Source organism: Microcaecilia unicolor, chromosome 7 (genome assembly GCF_901765095.1).
Source record: "Microcaecilia unicolor chromosome 7, aMicUni1.1, whole genome shotgun sequence".
Classification (NCBI taxonomy): domain Eukaryota; kingdom Metazoa; phylum Chordata; class Amphibia; order Gymnophiona; family Siphonopidae; genus Microcaecilia; species Microcaecilia unicolor.
The window spans coordinates 138,809,765-138,823,819 of NC_044037.1; the positions used below are offsets into that span (position 1 = coordinate 138,809,765).

At 48.6% G+C, this 14,055-nt stretch overlaps 1 protein-coding gene across 1 annotated transcript in view; it reads right to left on the reverse strand.

The window, feature by feature from the left end:
• The window catches only part of TRPM8 (transient receptor potential cation channel subfamily M member 8), a 1,843,971-nt gene that overhangs the window by 598,019 nt on the left and 1,231,897 nt on the right, over positions 1-14,055 (reverse strand).

Here is a 14,055-nt window from a genome sequence, read left to right on the forward strand (position 1 = left end):
AAGCTCCTTTTGAGCCACTGAATTCCTGCCATCTGAATTACTTGACCTGAAAGGTCATTTTCTTGGTGGCTCATAGAGTCAGTGAGCTTCAGGCCTTAGTGGTGGATGCACCTTATATTAAATTTCATCACAACAGAGTAGTCCTCCGCACGCACCCTAAGTTCCTGCCAAAGGTGATGTTGGAATTCCATCTGAACCAGTTGATTGTCTTGCCAACATTCTTTCCCTGACTTCATGCCCATCCTGGTGAAAGCAGCTTGCACAGCTTGCAAGAGAGCATTGGCCTACTACATGGAGCGGACAAGGCCCTAAAGACAGTCCACCCAGTTTTTCGTTTCTCATGATCCACACAGGATCCATCGGGAAATGCACCATTTCTAACTGGCAGACTGATTGCATTTCCTTCACTTATTCCCAGGCTGGGTTGGCCCTAGAAGGTAATTTCACGGCTCACAATGTCATAGCCATGGCTTTTTCAGTAGCCCACTTGAGGTCAGCCTCCATTGAAAAAAGTGAAGCTTCTTACCTGTAGCAGCTGTTCTCCGAGGACAGCAGGATTTATATTCTCACAATCCCTCCCACATCCCCTTGGAGTTGTCTCCTTTATTATTTTTGCTGAGGAGACTGTGTTCTCGCAGCGGGTGGGAAAGTATTCACGCATGCGCAGTGGAGTGTATCTCATGCTCCACAAAGCTCTACTTATATTTGTTATAAGTTCTGGACCGGGCACACGGGTCAGCGTCACCCACTTGTGAGAATATAAAGCCTGCTGAGCTCGGATAACACCTGCTACAGGTAGTACCTTCGCTTTGTTTATGGTATATGAGGCCAAACTGATATGGGAGTTTGTAAACAGAGTCCCTTGTGACTCTGGGCAAGTCACTTAACCCTCCATTGCCCCTGGTACAAAATAAGTACCTGAATATATGTAAACCGCTTTGAATGTAGTTGCAAAAACCTCAGAAAGGCGGTATATCAAGTCCCATTTCCCTGTCCCTAAACAGGTTGTGGATTTTTCTGAGCCCGTAGAATGCTTGGATGGCAAGCACTGTTTTTAGAGATTTCAGTGAAAGCATGTGTCTCAGGGCTCAAGAGTAAGCAATTGTCACGTATACAAGCAGGAAACTAGGTTGTGAACCCTTGGACCACTGCCGAGGAGCGGCAGTGGCAAGCAAAACCACCCCATGCTAGGGACAGGGCAGATCTGGGACAAACAGTTAGGCTTCACCTGCACCTGGCCACTTTTCACCAAGAGTTGAGCTCCAGGCTTCAGGTGGCCAGCAGGACTTACTGGACAGTGCAGGACTGGATAACAGCTAGGCAGCACAAGGACAGCAAGGCAGGGAAAGGATAGGCTAAAGGACAGGACTGAACACTGAAAACAGCCACTAAAACAGGGAGCAAAACACTGACTAACAAGACACAAAACTAAAAGCTGCAGAGCAGCCAGTAAGATACAAACAGACAAGGACTAACACAGAACTACAACTCAGAGACAAGACAAGCAAACAAACAAACAAACAAACAAACAAACAAACAAACAACAATCTACTCTAACTATCCACAGACTAGCAAGAACAGACAAGAATCAAGGCAGGAATAAACTAGAAACTGGAAACAGCAGAAGTGCACCAGCACCCCAACATACCAGGGCCTTAGACGCAATGCAAAGGCAAGCAGAGAGATTTCAGAATGGCTAATAAGCCCAGCAGCAGCTGAGGCTTCAGCTGCAGCAATCACCAGGCAGCTACGGGTGCTGATCAGGGACAAACAAGAAGAGTAAGTCTGGCAGCCTGGAAGATCCGGACTGGCCTGAGCTAAAGTCTGGAATGGGCAGGAACAGCAAGACAGTCTATAGCAGTTCATAGCAGCCACCGGTTCTGGCCACCAGAGGGCGAGGTGAGCACAGACATAAAGCAATACTTAGATGAAAAGGGTGTTAAGCCAATAGGCAGTGAGGAGTAAGATGTGTAACGGAGAGGAGGGCTGTTGGGGAGCTGAGGGAGGGCAGGGAAAATCGCTGGACATGGATGGGAGGGGAGGGCAGGGGGAGAGAAGAGATTGCTGGACATGGAGAGGAGGGGAGGGGAGGGCAGGGTAGGGGGAGAGAAGAGATCACTGGACATGGAGAGGAGGGAAGGGCAGGGGGAGAGAAGAGATCACTGGACATGGAGAGGAGGGGAGGGCAGTGGGAGAGAAGAGATTGCTGGACATGGAGAGGAGGGGAGGGCAGTGGGAGAGAAGAGATTGCTGGACATGGAGGGGAGGGCAGGGGGAGAGAAGAGATTGCTGGACATGGAGGGGAGGGCAGGGGGAGAGAAGAGATCATTGGACATGGAGAGGAGGTGAGGGCAGGGGGAGAGAAGAGATTGCTGGACATGGAGAGGAGGGAAGGGCAGGGGAAGAGAAGAGATCATTGGACATGGAGAGGAGGGCAGTAAGAGAGAAGAGATCGCTGCACAGGAGAGGAGGGGAAGGCAGGGAAGAGAGGAGAATTGCTGGACATGGATGGATGAATGGGGGCAGGGGAGAGAGGAATTTTGCTGGATATGGGTGGATGGAGGAGAGGGCAGGGGAGAATGGAGAGTTGCTGGACATGGATGGATGGAGGGGGCAGGGAAGAGGGGAACTTTGCTGGATATGGATGGATGGACGGGAGGGCAGGGGAGAATGGAAAGTTGCTGGACATGGATGGATGGAGGGCAGGGGAGAGGAGAATTGCTGGACATGGATGAATGGGGGCAGGGGAGAGAGGAATTTTGCTGGATATGGGTGGATGGAGGAGAGGGCAGGGAAGAATGGAGAATTGCTGGACATGGATGGATGGTGGGGAGGGACGTCAGGAAGGAGATGCACATGGATGGAGGGGAGGGAAGAGAGGAGAAATGCTGAACATGGATGGAGTGGAGGGCAGTTAAGAGAGGAGAAATGTTGGACAAGGATGGAGGGAAGGAAAGACAAAGGAAGGAGATGCACACGGATGGAGGGGAAGGGAGAGAGGAGAAATGCTGGACATGGATGTAGGGGAGTGAAGACAGAGGAAGTAGATGTACATGGATGGATGGAGGGGAGGGGAGTGAGGAGAAATGCTGGATATGGATGGAGGGAAACTGCTGAATTTAAGGGCTGGATCGGAACACTTTTCTACTATTGCTGCATGCCGTGTCTAACGTCTTGAGGTAACTTTCCAGTTCAGTATTTTGCCTTCATATTTTTTTATTTCTAGTTCCTTGTGTCATATCTGTTGTCATGTGTTTTTCATGTGTGATCAAGGTGCAGTATTAGTGTGTAGTATTTGCAGCCCTTTTTGTTTTTTTTTTCATTAGGTAGTGTACTGGTGTTTTAGAGACCGGTGTAATTACAGTGCTGCCTTTCCACGCATAAGGTTGTAGCTCGTCCTGTCCTTTGGTAAGGTTATGAGTGGGTTTTGCACAACATAGTAACATAGTAGATGACGGCAGAAAAAGACCTGCATGGTCCATCCAGTCTGCCCAACAAGATAACTCATATTTGCTGCTTTTTGTGTATACCCTACTTTGATTTGTACCTGTGCTCTTCAGGGCACAGACCGTATAAGTCTGCCCCGCACTATCCCCGCCTCCCAACCACCAGCCCCACCTCCCAACCACCGGCTCTGGCACAGGCATAGACCGTATAAGTCTGCCCAGCACTATCCTCACCTCCCCACCACCAGCCCTGCCTCCCAACCACCGGCTCTGCCACAGACCGTACAAGTCTGTCCAGCACTATCCCCACCTCCCAACCACCAGTCCCGCTTCCCACCACCGGCTCTGGCACAGACCGTATAAGTCTGCCCAGCCCTATCCACGCCTCCCAACCACCAGCCCCTCCTCCCGATCTTGACTAAGCTCCTGAGGATCCATTCCTTCGGCACAGGATTCCTTTATGCTTCTCCCACGCATGTTTGAATTCCGTTACCGTTTTCATTTCCACCACCTCCCGCGGGAGGGCATTCCAAGCATCCACTACTCTCTCCGTGAAAAAAATACTTCCTGACATTTTTCTTGAGTCTGCCCCCCTTCAATCTCATTTCATGTCCTCTCGTTCTACCACCTTCCCATCTCCGGAATAGGTTCGTTTGTGGATTAATACCTTTCAAATATTTGAATGTCTGTATCATATCACCCCTGTTTCTCCTTTCCTCCAGAGTATACATGTTTAGTTCAGCAAGTCTCTCCTCATACGTCTTGTAACGCAAATCCCATACCATTCGCGTAGCTTTTCTTTGCACCGCTTCAATTCTTTTTACATCCTTAACAAGATACGGCCTCCAAAACTGAACACAATACTCCAGGTGGGGCCTCACCAACGACTTATACAGGGGCATCAACACCCCCTTTCTTCTGCTGGTCACACCTCTCTTTATACAGCCTAACAACCTTCTAGCTACTGCCACCGCCTTGTCACACTGTTTTGTCGCCTTCAAATCCTCAGATACTATCACCCCAAGATCCCTCTCTCCGCCCGTACCTATCAGACTCTCCCCGCCTAACACATACGTCTCCCGTGGATTTCTACTTCCTAAGTGCATCACTTTGCATTTCTTCGCATTGAATTTTAATTGCCAAACCTTAGACCATTCTTCTAGCTTCCGTAGGTCCTTTTTCATGTTTTCCACTCCCTCCGGGGTGTCCACTCTGTTACAGATCTTAGTATCATCCGCAAATAGGCAAACTTTACCTTCTAACCCTTCGGCAATGTCACTCACAAATATATTGAACAGAATCGACCCCAGCACCGATCCTTGAGGCACTCCACTACTTACCTTTCGCTCCTCCGAGCGAATTCCATTCACCACCACCCTCTGGCGTCTGTCCGTCAACCAGTTCCTAATCCAGTTCACCACTTCGGGTCCTATCTTCAGCCCATCCAGTTTATTTAAGAGCCTCCTGTGGGGAACCGTGTCAAAAGCTTTGCTGAAATCTAAGTAGATTACGTCCATAGCTCGTCTCTGATTCAATTCTCCTGTCACCCAATCAAAGAACTGAATGAGGTTCGTTTGGCACGATTTCCCTTTGGTAAATCCATGTTGTCTCGGATCTTGCAACTTATTGGCTTCCAGGAAATTCACTATCCTTTCCTTCAGCATCGCTTCCATTACTTTTCCAATAACCGAAGTGAGGCTTACCGGCCTGTAGTTTCCAGCATCTTCCCTATCACCACTTTTGTGAAGAGGGACCACATCCGCCGATCTCCAATCCCTCGGAACCTCTCCCGTCTCCAAGGATTTATTAAACAAATCTTTAAGAGGACCCGCCAGAACCTCTCTGAGCTCCCTCAATATCCTAGGGTGGATCCCATCCGGTCCCATGGCTTTGTCCACCTTTAGCTTTTCAAGTTGTTCATACACACTCTCTTCCGTGAACGGTGCTCTATCCACTTCAATCTCATTTGTACTTTTTGCAGTCCATCGCGGTCCTTCTCCAGGATTTTCTTCTGTGAAAACAGAACAGAAGTATCTATTTAGCAAATTTGCTTTTTCTTCATCATTATCCACATAGCGGTTCGCAGTATCTTTTAGTCTCACAATTCCCTTTTTAGTCATTCTCCTTTCACTAATATACCTGAAGAAAATTTTGCCACCCCTCCTTACATTTCTAGCCATTTGTTCTTCCGTTTGCGCTTTCGCCAGTCGTATCTCTCTCTTGGCTTCTTTCAGTTTCATCCGGTATTCCTCCTCGTGTCCCTTTTCATGAGTTTTTTTGTATTTCTGGAACGCCAACTCTTTAGCCTTTATTTTCTCAGCCACTTGCTTGGAGAACCATACTGGTTTCCTTTTTCTCTTGCTTTTATTTACTTTCCTTACATAAAGGTTCGTGTATAGTGTATAGTGTTTTGCAGCGGAGAGATTGTGTGTTGGCCTTACTGAGGTGGCACCAAAAACATCAGAAAGGGTGTAGAGCCTAAATCATGACACACTACCTCTTGAAGGATCTACATATAGAGTTTATGTATTTCTAAGGTCTACACTGGCAAGGTATGGGAAAGGGGGTAGGGAAATACTACTGGAGAGGAAGAGGGAGTGCTGGGTTAGGAAGAAAGAAGGAAGGAAGGAAGGAAGGAAGGGAGAAAGAGCTGGCTTTTTTGGGAATAACCATAATGTATGTATGTGTGTGTGTGTATATATATATATATATATATATATATATATATACATACACACACATTATGGTTATTCCCAAAAAAGGATATATATATCTATTGGCCTTGCTGCCTGTGTTCGAGACTTAAGTACATTACATAAGTAATGCCATGCTGGGAAAAGACCAAAGGCCCATCAAGCCCAGCATCCTGTCCCTGACAGCGGCCAATCCAGGTCAAGGGCCTGGATTGGCCGCTGTTGGAGACAGTGCTGGGCTTGATGGACCTTTGGTCTTTTCCCAGCGTGGCAGTGCTTATGTACTTATGTGCTAAGATCTTTGAATAGAACATCAGTTGGTCCACAGACAGAAGCTATGCCTTTAAACATTTATACATCTTTAAACATTTAAACATCTTTGACTCCTCCATCTCCTTCTCTGCGCATATCCAGCAGATTGCCAAGACCTGTCGCTTCTTCCTCTATAACATCAGCAAAATTCGCCCTTTTCTCTCTGAACACACCACCCGAACTCTCGTCCACACTCTCATTACCTCTCGCCTTGACTATTGCAACTTACTCCTCACCGGCCTCCCACTTAGCCATCTATCCCCCCTTCAATCTGTTCAGAACTCTGCTGCACGTCTTATATTCCGCCAGAACCGATATACTCATATCACCCCTCTCCTCAGGTCACTTCACTGGCTTCCAATCAGATACCGCATTCAATTCAAGCTTCTCCTTCTTACCTACAATTGCACTCAGTCTGCTGCCCCTCACTACCTTTCTACCCTCATCTCCCCTTACGTTCCAGCCCGAAACCTCTGTTCACAGGACAAATACCTCCTCTCAGTACCCTTCTCCACCACCGCCAACTCCAGGCTCTGCTCATTCTGCCTCGCCTCACCCTATGCATGGAACAACCTTCATGAGCCCATACGCCAAGCCCCTTCCCTGCCCATCTTCAAGTCTTTGCTTAAAACCCACCTCTTCAATGCTGCGTTTGACACCTAACTCTTACCGTTCAGTAAATCCAGACTGCCTCAATTTGACTGCCCCTATCGGACTGACCGTTCACTTGTCTTTTAGATTGTAAGCTCTTTGAGCAGGGACTGTCCCTCTATGTTAAATTGTACAGCGCTGCGTAACCCTAGTAGCGCTTTAGAAATGTTAAGTAGTAGTAGTTGGGCTTCTGAGAGTTTATATATTTAGGAAACCTTTTCCACAAGGATTATAGAGCAGATGATCTGTCAAAACATAATCCAATCAATAAGCCAGCAATGAGTTGTGTTGTTTTAAATGTTGACTGCTGTGGGATGAATTAGTTCCTAATAATTCAGAGCTAGCAACTCTGCAGGTCTCAGTAGTCCTTAAACCTACTCCGAGTCCTGTCTGTTCCACCCGCTCTCGCCCATCCGTGTGGTCGCTTGTTTTTAAAGCTCTGAGGCGTTCTCCCTCCAACACTAGTGATTCACATAACCAGCCTTCTGCCAGCATCGGGGCCTCTCCTCAGGCGCATCCCGCCTCCTCAATGCAACTTCCTGTCTTCCACAGAGGTGGGATGTGTCTGAGGGAGAGGCCCCAATGCTGGCAGAAGGCTGGCTATGTGAATCGTCGGTGTCGGAGGGAGAACGCCTCAGGGCTTCAAAAACAAGAGACCACACAGATGGGCGAGAGCGGGTGGAACAGACAGGACTCGGAGTAGGTGTAAGACTTGTGCAGTAGGGGGGAGGAGGCAGAGAAAGCCATTGGCACTGCAGGCATTTGGTGCTTAGGCGCCATCTCTTCTAAAAATCTGTTTGGGGGAGTACCCACCTAGCTACGCTACTGGTTGGTGGACATGGGGTGAGGGCACAAACACAAAGGCAAACCCATTGGGTGAATTACAGTTTAAAAACAAAAAACAAAAAGAAGGACAGGGGAGAGAGGACGGTTGGTGGACATGGGGGGGGGGGGGGTTAGTGCACATGGGGGTAGGACAGGGGAACACATGAATTACAATTAAAAAAAATATTAACAACATGTCATACTCATGGACCATCTTCCTAATTATACACCCTTCATAATTATCCTATTGTGGATTAAAAACTTGAAGGATAGGAAACAGAGGGTGGGGTTAAATGGGCAGTATTCACAATGGAGAAGGGTAGTTAGTGGGGTTCCTCAGGGGTCTGTGCTAGGACCGCTGCTTTTTAATATATTTATAAATGATTTAGAGATGGGAGTAACTAGCGAGGTAATTCAATTTGCTGATGACACAAAGTTATTCAAAGTCATTAACTTGCTACAGGATTGTGAAAAATTACAGAAGGACCTTTCGAGACCGGGAGACTGGGCGGCTAAATGGCAGATGACGTTTATTGTGAGCAAGTGCAAGGTGATGCCTGTGGGAAAAAAGAACCCAAATTATAGCTATGTCATGCAAGGTTCCATGTTAGGAGTTACGGACCAAGAAAAGGATCTGGGTGTCGTCATCGATAATACGCTGAAACCTTCTGCTCAGTGTGATGCTGTGGCTCGGAAAGCGAATAGAATGTTGGGTATTATTAGGAAAGGTATGGAAAACAGGTGTGAGGATGTTATAATGCCGTTATATCGCTCCATGGTGCGACCGCACCTTGAGTATTGTGTTCAATTCTGGTCGCCGTATCGCAAGAAAGATATAGTGGAATTAGAAAAGGTGCAGCGAAGGACGACTAAAATGATAGCGGGGATGGGACGACTTCCCTATGAAGAAAGACTAAGGAGGCTAGGGCTTTTCAGCTTAGAGAAGAGACGGCTGAAGGGAGACATGATAGAGGTATATAAAATAATGAGTGGAGTGGAACAGGTGGATGTGAAGCGTCTGTTCACGCTTTCCAAAAATACTAGGACTAGGAGGCATGCGATGAAACTAGTGTAGTAAATTTAAAACAAACCGGAGAAAAGTTTTCACCCAACGTGTAATTAAACGCTGGAATTCGTTGCCAGAGAACGTGGTGAAGGCGGTTAGCTTGGCAGAGTTTAAAAAAGGGTTAGACGGTTTCCTAAAGGACAAGTCCATAAACCATGCCGCTACTAAATGGACTTGGGAAAAATCCACAATTCCAGGAATAACATGTATAGAATGTTTGTATGTTTGGGAAGCTTGCCAGGTGCCCTTGGCCTGGATTGGCCGCTGTCGTGGACAGGAGGCTGGGCTCGATGGACCCTTGGTCTTTTCCCAGTGTGGCATTACTTATGTATTTATGTACATTATAGCACTTTTCTATGAACTGTTTGGTTAACAACAATCACCATTTGAATATAACCTTGCTAGTGCCCGTTTCATTTCTTACAGAAATGGGCCTTTTTTACTAATATATATATAAATACAGTGGTGTGCTGGAGCCGGCTCGCACGAGCCAGTTGTTAAATTTTACTGATTTTTGCGAGCCGGTTGTTGGAGTCAGGCAGCGAGCACACAAGCATCTGTTTTTTTTTCTCCTCCTCTCTCCCTCCTCTCCCAGCATACCTCATCATGTTGTCCCTGAGGTTCATCATCCCCCCCCCCCCCACCACTGCCTGACCAACCCAGAGCCTTTTCTCTGCCAGATCCCACCCACAGGAAATTGCATCAGCAGGGCTGTACACTACTCGGCAGAGACAGGCTCCGGGTGGACCAGGCAGCATCACGTTACCACTACAGCTACTGGAAGAGTAAGGTTTGAAGAATGGCCAGAGAGGGAATGGAAGCTGAGAGAGGTAGGACTCACAGAGGAGCAGGAAGGAGATGATGCTGGGTTTAGATGAGGACAGAGACAGCATGAAATAAAGAAATTGAAGCTATTTAGGTTAGTCTGTTTCCCCTTCCCGCGCTGCCGTTAAACCCAAAACAAAATCAAGCAAACTTATGAGCTGCTGTATCTATGTTGTCGTTCTTTATTGTTGGTAGCATTTTAATTTCATCTCACTTATATTTTCAAACATGCCACCTTGTGCAGCATACGGATGAACATAGAGGTAGTAGTAATTTGTTATAAATCATATTCGGTGTATCATTTGGAGGGGCTCGTTATAGGGACACCCTCTTGCATGTATTATATTTGTGCAGAGATTTTTTTCTCTTGGTAAAGGGTCACTAAAACAAATATCACGTTATAAGAATCAGGTGCTGCATCCATGTTGTCGTTCTTTATTGTTGGTAGCATTTTAATTCAATTTCACTTATATTTTCAAACATGCCAGCTTTGGCAGCATACAGATGTACACAGGGGTCAGAGAAGTATAGTAATGGAATAACTTTTCATAGAGTAGTAATTTGTTATAAATCATAATCAGTGTGTCATTTAGAGGGGCTGGTTATAGGTACCCCCTAGCATGTATTACATTTGTGCAGAGATCATTTTTCTCCTGGTAAAGGGCCATTAAAACAGATGTCATATTATAAGGATCAGTTGCTCAACATTCAGAGTTTCTATCTATCTATTTATTTATTTAGTTACTTATTTATGACATTTAACCCTGTTATTGGTGCAGAGATTTTTTTTTCTCCTGGTAATGGGCTTCTAAAACAGATATAAATGTTATGGGAATCAGGTTCTCAATGTTCAGAGTTTCTATCTATTTATTTACTTATTTATGGCATTTTATCCTACGTTAAACTTGAATTAGATTGGAACCTGGAAGCATTACAAAAGAAAAAATTCCCGGAGACAGTAATGCATGACCCCCCCCCCCCCCCCCGGCTCTCTCTCTGGGTATAGCCAGCTCTGCAATTGGGGGGGGGGGGGGGCGCAGAGTTGGACAGGGGAGAGAGCCTGTGGTAAAGAGGCACGTGGCAGCGGGAGGCAGTCTGAGTCAATGTACCTCTTGGACACTTTGTCGCCTCGTGGACGAGCGTAGTGGTTGCAGTGCTGCAGTGTGGCTTGAAGTATGCTGTGGGACTCGTGCTCGGCGAGGCATGCTGCCTGCTGGGTAAGGTAAAATTATGTATCATACCTGATAATTTTCTTTCCATTAATCATAGCTGATCAATCCATAGACTGGTGGGTTGTGTCCATCTACCAGCAGGTGGAGATAGAGAGCAATCCTTTTGCCTCCCTATATGTGGTCATGTGCTGCCGGAAACTCCTCAGTATGTCGATATCCAAGCTCCATCCGCAGGACTCAGCACTTAGAGAATTACACCCACAAAGGGACACTCTGCCCAGCTCACCACCGCCGAAACGGGGGAGGGGAATTAACCCAGCTCATCCCCACACAAGTGGGGGAGGGGAATCCATCCAGCTCATCCCCGCGGAGCGGGGGAGAGACACCACACCCACCGATGCGGGGGGATCTGGCTTATCCTGCAACCGCAACCGTGGGAGGAGCTGACTGACCCTAACACCGCCGAAGCGGGAGGGGTACAAAGCTGCCCTACAACCGCCCGAAGCGGGAGGGAGCGCCGGCAGAATTTTAGGTCTCAATCCAGCCCCGTAAAACGGAGGGGAGAGGAATGCAGCAGCTCACTGTAACACAAACTCGTCTCAACTCTTGAAGAATCCAATTGAAAAAACTTGAACACGAAGTCCTCCTGAACTGAAGACTAACTTGCACCTGAAATGCAACTAGAATATAAACAGTACAGATATCTGGGAGGGGCTATGGATTGATCAGCTATGATTAATGGAAAGAAAATTATCAGGTATGATACATAATTTTACCTTCCATTTCATCATGCTGATCAATCCATAGACTGGTGGGATGTACCGAAGCAGTACTCACCCAGGGCGGGACATAGCAATCCCTGACCGCAACACTGAAGCTCCAAACCGGGCCTCCGCCCGAGCAGCCACAGTCAAGCGGTAATGTCTGGAGAAGGTATGGGCCGACGCCCAAGTTGCCGCCTTGCAAATCTCTTCCAAGGAGACGGACCCGGCCTCTGCCATCGAGGCTGCCTGAGCTCTAGAGGAGTGAGCCTTCAGCTGGATAGGCAGCACCTTCCCTGCGGCCACATAAGCCGCTGCAATGGCTTCCTTGACCCATCTTGCCACTGTAGGCTTAGCAGCCTGCAGACCCTTACGAGGACCTGCAAACAGGACAAACAGATGATCCAACTTCCGGAAATCATTGGTCACTTCCAAGTATCTGATGATGACTCGTCTCACATCTAGATATTTGAGAGCAGAGTATTCCTCTGGGTAGTCCTCCCTACGAAAGGAAGGGAGACAGAGCTGCTGATTCATATGGAAGCGAGAAACAATCTTGGGCAGGAAGGAAGGCACTGTGCGAATAGACACTCCTGCCTCAGTGAACTGCAGAAAAGGCTCTCGACAAGAGAGCGCCTGGAGCTCGGAAACTCTTCTGGCTGAAGTGATAGCCACCAAAAAGACTGCTTTCAACGTCAGGTCTTTCAGAGATGCCCTAGACAAGGGTTCAAAAGGCGGCTTCTGCAAGGCTCTTAGCACCAGATTGAGATTCCACGCAGGCACCACTGAGTGCAGAGGAGGGCGCAGGTGATTAACTCCCTGGAGAAAACGCACCACATCTGGCTGCGAAGCCAGGGAAGCACCCTTCAGGCGACCCCTGAAGCAAGCCAGAGCCGCAACCTGGACTTTAAGGAACTGAGCGACAGGCCTTTCTCCAGACCTACTTGCAGGAACGCCAACACTGAAGAAATTGGAGCAGTGAAGGGAGAAAATGAGCCTGCTTCACACCACGCTGCAAAGGTACGCCAAACCCTGGCGTAAGCAGTAGAAGTAGAGCGCTTCCTCGCTCTCAGCATAGTGGCGATGACCTTGTCTGAGAAGCCCTTCTTCCTCAGATGCTGCCGCTCAATAGCCAGGCCGTAAGACCAAAGGGGGAGGGATCCTCCATCACCACGGGACCCTGATGCAACAGGCCCTGCTCCGCTGGCAGTCGCAGAGGTCCGCATACCAGGGACGTCTGGGCCAGTCCGGACCCACCAGGATTACCCGGCCCGGATGCTTTGCCACCCGGTCTAGCACCCTGCCCAACATGGGCCAGGGCGGGAACACATAGAGAAGCTCCTGTGTCGGCCACTGTTGGAGGAGAGCATCTACTCCCAGAGATCGAGGGTCCCGTCCTCTGCTGAAAAAGCGCGGCACTTGGCAATTGGCCGATGACGCCATCAGATCTAGGCTCGGCTGGCCCCAGCGCTTCTTGATGTCCAAGAACGCCTGAGCCGATAGCTGCCACTCTCCGGGATCCAAGGTATGGCGACTGAGAAAGTCCGCCTTGACATTCATGACTCCGGCAATGTGGGCCGCTGACAGCTGTTCCAGGTTCGCTTCCACCCACTGGCAAAGATTCATAGCCTCCATGGCTAGAGGGGCGCTCTTGGTACCTCCCTGGCGATTGACATAGGCCACAGCTGTGGCACTGTCCGACAGGACCCATACTGGCTTCAGCGCCAGTACCGGGAGGAACTCCAAAAGCGCCAACCGAATGGCTCTGAGTTCCAGGAGGTTGATAGACCACTTGCCTCTGCAGGAGACCAAAGCCCCTGCGCTGTCCTTCCCAAGCAGTGGGCTCTCCAGCCCGACAAAGAGGCGTCCGTCGTGACCACAATCCACTCCGGGGTCACAAGAGGCATTCCTGCAGACAACTTGTCTGTCTTCAGCCATCAGCTCAGCGCCTTGCGCACTGCTGGGTCCAAGGGAAGGCGCACAGCATAATCCTCCGACACTGGAGTCCAGCGCTGCAGCAGAGAGTGTTGGAGTGGACTCATATGAGCCCTGGCCCAGGGCACTACTTCCATCGTGGTCGTCATAGAGCCCAACAGCTGCACATAGTCCCAAGCCCGAAGAGGAGAGGCTACTAGGAACTGGTCCACCTGAGCCTGAAGTTTGACAATCCGATTGTCCGGCAGGAACACTCTGCCCACTTGGGTGTCGAAACGAACTCCCAAATACTCCAGGGACTGAGTCGGGCGCAGCTGGCTTTCCTCCCAGTTGATGATCCATCCCAGGGAGCTCAAAAGAGCAATCACC